The following is a 6,000-nucleotide window of genomic DNA, read 5'->3' on the forward strand; positions in this document are numbered from 1 at the left end:
TAGAGGCGGATCAAGACCTCAAGAATCTCTGGCCCAGATAGACAGATCCCTGAGGAGCTAGTCACCAGACTACAACCAGGGGGCCCAACATACAACCACCCTTCATGCTGATCAGACTGCAAGCTACGTCAGCCATGGGAATATGCCACATGTCACATTCGATGAAGTTCAGAGTATACGGGAACTTGCTCTGGCTCGGAGACATTAGCAGCCTCAACAGCATTTTAGGGAAGCTGACCTCATCAGCATCCAAAATCAGGTCCCCAGCACGCTGAGATATATCAGAATAAGGAAGACTCGACTAGCTGCCTCATCTCAAATTCAGGAAGCAGGAGGAGCCAGAATCGGAAATTCAGGAAACAGGAAGTAGGAGGGAACAGAGTCGAAAGTTGAGGAGGCAGGAAGCAGTCAGCAGACACCAAAACGACAACCTGGGTTAGTTGTCGCAGCAACCCTTTCAGCTAGCGACCCAGGCAGCCAGAATCTAGCAGCAGCTTGGACAGGGAGCATCACCTAGGAGCCAGAAGCAAAAGGGAGAAAATACAGGTTATTTTACGGCATACTTGGGAGGCGCCAAAAGCTCGATTGGGCGGAGGAGCATTAAAGACATTCACGAAACTGAAACACTATCTGAGCGCGCCACCTCTGATGTCCAAACCAGAACCAGGAGAATCCTGGTCCTTATACCTATCAGTTACCGAGACAATAGCCAATGTCATGCTGGAAGCCAGAATATTATTTTAGTAAGTCTTTGCATCCTGCAAAGACCAGGTACACATCACTTGAAAAACTGATTCTTGCACATGTTATAGCCTTCTATAAATTGCGTTCTTATTTTCAGTCTAGTAATGTCCATGTGCTAACTGACTACCCCCTGAAAGCCATTATGAGTAAACCATAGATATCAGGAGGGATGACCAATTGAACGACACATCCAAGTGCTTACAACATGAAATCCGAACTTTGGACGGCCATTAAGTCACAAACCATGGTAGATTCTGTACCTACTTTAGTCCAGCACCTTAGACCTAGGTGGATAAAATCACACCCAACCTAGGGAGAGACATGAGACCTAAAGTTGGACGTAGCGAACTGGTAGGGCCACCAATATAAGGGGAACATGAATAGGTCTAGTGCCTATGAGGAAAGCGGGAGTGCACGAGAAAGACAGCACTGATCGTCAAAGCACGCAGCAGACTGACCAAAGTCCGCCACCACCGAAAGTCCGGACACCGAAAGTCGGCGCCCGAAAGTCGACCACACAGAATCGACGCCCGAAAGTCGGCCACCTGAAGTCAGACACCTGAAAGTCTGCGCCTGACAATCTGACATCTGAAAAAGTCGGACACCTAAAAAGATCAGAAACCAGGCAGGTCCCTGGTCGGTAACCAGAATCTTGTTGCAGACGCCCTTACAACCCTGGGGGCAACATTCAACACAGGGCGCCAGGTATCTTATTAACCACACTTATCATTTTATATGCTACAATTAACGGTAAGCAAAAGAAAGAAGATTCATTTTCATAGGCACATACGCTGCTCATAAGGTAGCTCATCAATTCGTGATCTCATTACAATATTTATATTTTGTATAACTACTGCCTTAAACGTCGGAGGGTCGTTGGCTATGCCATCTGCCAGCCCTAGCAGAAATATTTCTTGCAGGACCGTCATTAAATTCTCCTGCCAGCAGAAGTGCTCACACGGGCTCCAGAACCTGCCACTCTTCCCCCAGATGAAATGGAGCATCCTCCTGCGAAATGCAGGGCGCAAAACGCAGAGAGCAGAGCACAGAACGCTGCCTACAACAAACTTTCTGCCTGCAGAAACAACCTTCTTGCATGCAGATCAGGCCACCCAGCCAACAGGACAGGTCGCTCCGCTAGCAGCTTGCAGATCACCTTGCTTGCAGGATACTCCGCCTCCTAATGAGTATCAGATCGCTCTGCCAGCAGGATACCAGTGACAGACGCATAGTCCTCAACATGATCCCAATTTCTGGCGTCTGATCCCCCAACATCTGCCCGATATCTGGCAGTACATAAAAGTTCTTAGCACCCTGAATATGCAGGAGACAGGCAGCAGCCAGAATGCTGCAGAGCACATTCTTACATCAGCTTCCTCAAGCGAAAAATCACAGCAATACATGCTGCCATTAGCCAGGTCCCCTGAGACCCAGAACATGAAATAATAAATGACAAGTAGAAGTGCATGTCCTTCACACCCAAGCTGTGAAAACCATGTAGGGGGCAGACAATACATATTCCGCATGGAAGCCAGAAACAAGCAGTCCAATGGACAAGCTGACTCACTATTGAGAATCTGAAACGAAAAGCTAAAAGAAACTAGGGCAGAAACTCAAAGAACAACTCAAACACCCTTCAGCCTGGTGTTCGGAGGAGAAGCAGTAATACCACCAGAGGTTCTGGTTCTCACCCATAGGTATGAATGTATGAAAGGAGGAACAGAACCAAGTGGAGATGACCACGCAGAACAAATCAGCAAAGGACAATACAGTTACCTTGAAGGTGTATAACCACCTAAACAGGCATACAATTCCCTTAAAGGTGTACAACCACCTAAATAGGCGTACCATCCCTTGAAGGTGTACAACCACCTAAACAGGCGTACAAGTCCTTGAAGGTGTACAACCACCTAAACAGGCATAAGCCCTTGAAGGTGTACAACCACCTAGACAGGCAAAGGGCCCTAGCATGCATGCAAAAATAAGCCCTTGAAGGTGTACAACCACCTAAACAGGCATACAAGCCTTTGAAGGTTTACAACCACCTAAACAGGCATACAAGCCCTTGAAGGTTTACAACCACCTAAACAGACATATAAGCCCTTGAAGGTGTACAACCACCTAGACAGGCATAAGGAGCGCAGGGATTTCTGAGCAACCAGGATCCTACAACGTTCCACTGGTCCTAGAATGACGATAAACTTGCCTAAAGTACGCCCTGGCTTTAAACGTGATGAACACACCTTACATCATGAACAAGGTTAAGTAGTCAGAATGCGGCATATGTTTAAATCAGCCATTAGGCTGACACGACAGGTAGCTAAGTCTAAATCAGCCCCCTGGGTTGACACGGTAGGTCTAAATCAGCCCTTTGGGTTCACACGGCCACCTCCAGTCTAAATCCGCTCCTTGGGCAGACACGACAAACAATGTATTTGAAAACACTTACCAAGACTTGCATCTTACAAAGTCAAGTCTCCAAAACATTTCAACAGTCCTAGAACGACGATAAACTTACCTAAGGTACTGTAGATACCTCATTTCTGCACCTCCCGCAAACCACCCGGTGATGATTGGGCCGCATGTTTGGTACGCGGAACGATTTTTGACAGTTCGTAAGTTTATCGTCAAGTGATCGCTCAAACATTTATGTCTACCTCTTAAATGTCATCTACGTGCTGATACGGTCGTTTTGACAGTAATTAGAGTACATTGGGAGTCCGGGCCTAAAACCGTCTTCATTTTCTGACAACCATTAAAATGCCGAGTCGGAATGTTCTGGAATGTTTCAGATATTTCTATTCCATATTTATAAATCTTTTAATCTTTGGTAAACAATTTCCCGAAATATTCACACAAGATATTAAGGAAAACCAAATTATTCCATTATTCCATAAACAAAACACGGAAATTTTTCTTCCGCAGGAGGAAACCACTTGGGAATAGACGCAGCAAGTGCTGCGCCTCTTCCAAGAGACGCAGTGCCTGCTGCACCTCTTCCCAAGTCCTTTTCTGCGTATTTTTCGTATCTTTTCATATCTTTCGAGATTCACTTCCAAAGTTTCTCCGAAAACCCTACTTCCTCCACCTGATTAGTATAAATAGGAGCCTTCGTTCCTCATATTTCTCAAGCGAGTGTCCGCCCTTCTCTTCTCCCTTTGCATTCTAGACCACGTTCTTACTTTTTGGCGTCTACGCGTTTGAACTTTCGACCACGTAAGCTCGGATCCTTCTGAGTATCAGCCTCGTTTTGCATGACCGACCAATTTGACCAACTCCACCATAATCAACTTTAATCAATCTTAATCGTTTTCCTCTTACGAGGGCACTTTCGTTACATTCGAGTCGAGCATCATTAATCGTTAACTTAGTTCATCTCGTTTCGTCAAACATGTAAGTCTGAGGGTGTAAATCTCTCTTTTATTTATTGTTATTTATTGTTGTAATCATATTGTAAGATTTATGTCGAAAATACAATTAAAACCGATTTCTAAAACTCTTTGTTTAAACCCTTTTTACGGATTAACGGGAGACAGACGTCGAGAAGGGACGCAGCAACTGCTGTGCCTCTTGGAAAGGACGCAGCACTTGTTGCGCCTCTTCCTGAGGTTGCCGCCGTTCTTGCTTCTCTTCTTCTTCCTTCGTCTCCTGTTGATTTCGTCTTTTTTGTTTTCTTTCGTCTTTGTTTGTTCTTATTTCGTTCACATGATAATTTAACCATATTGTTCATCATCATTAACAAATAATTTATCATTAAATTCCCGACTTAAATCCCAAATAACCAATATTTGCGGGTTTTCGTCATTAAAGTCAAACCGGGTTGTAGAAATACGATTCATTCATGTTGAGTTTCTGGAATTCGACCTTTGATATATTTCCATCTGTTTATTATCATATTCATCATTAGTCCATCATTAATTCATCATATTTAACCTAATTAGTTCTTCAATTTGCTCATTAACCTCATTAATCTTGTAATTAATTCGTTCTAGTTAGTTTCATCCATGTTTATCGCTTTTATGACCATTAATCATATGTAAATAACTTGCTAATCACTTCCATCCGAGTAAATAATATTAATCAAGCTTTAAATTAACCAACGAACATTAACGACTTGCAATTCCGGCTTTACAGACAGAACTGAGGCAAGGAACAGACGCAGCGACTGCTGCGCCTCTTCCATAGGGCGCAGCTCTGCTGCTCCTGTTCTTGGCTGATTTCTGTCTCTGAACTCCCGTGTTGCCTTGACCTAGTTTTAGCTTACGTATTGATTAACTACTAATCGTATTATCACCCCTGATTCTTGTTCGTCAATTTGTTTATTTATTCTTTTTCTCAAATTATCCGTTTTAAAGGTATTTTCGACATAAATCATTAAATCCGATGTAATTATTGTATTTTCTTTATTGAATTATTATTGTATTCCTTGTATTGTATCACTTGTATGCCTTCACATGTAATCGATCCTAAATCTCAACTTTGACCCAAATGCATGTTAAATTAATTGTTCACCGACTTAGTCTAATTCTTCACATGCTAGGATTAATTTAATAGATGTTGCATTGCATGCATATAATCGACAATATATCGAGTATAGATAATTTCCCTAATCATTAGTAGAGGCCGCTATCGAGGCGGGCGGGATTAGGTATTCGATCAAAAGAGCTTCCTAATACGTACCCTCACCCCTTACTCCAGATCTCTGTGAACATCCGTGTTCGTTGACATCCACGAGAGTCATTCTAGACATAGAATGCTAAGGGTAACGAGTTCTTGGTGTTTATGTCACTACTTTGTGTCTTGACATGACACGAGGTATTCGAACGGTTTCCAATTTTCCACAATAAATTGGTGGCGACTCCACAAATGCAAACGCTTGTTCCCAAGCGCCCCTGTGGCCCATGTCCACAAGTACGTCTTACAATGACTTAACACTTACTCCTACCCCCTGGGCAGGGGCAGGTATATTTATCATCCTTCAAAACATGTCTTGTCCCCGCATACAAAGACAAAATATATAGGCATGATTGACATTGCATTCACAGCATACTATAGTCTCTATCATACATTAGAGGGTCCTCGCATGCACAAGCATTGCATTACTAACATTTTGCAAGAATCACCTATATAACAAGTGCAAAATATAAACTTGTGCCAACTACCAGACTAACCCTTGGTGACCAGATAATATGATGGTATTTCCTCCTGAGCAACTGTCAGCAAGATTCCTGTGTCAGGCATCTGCTCCCCAGCATC

Source organism: Silene latifolia, chromosome 1, assembly GCF_048544455.1.
Source record: "Silene latifolia isolate original U9 population chromosome 1, ASM4854445v1, whole genome shotgun sequence".
Classification (NCBI taxonomy): Eukaryota; Viridiplantae; Streptophyta; class Magnoliopsida; order Caryophyllales; family Caryophyllaceae; genus Silene; species Silene latifolia.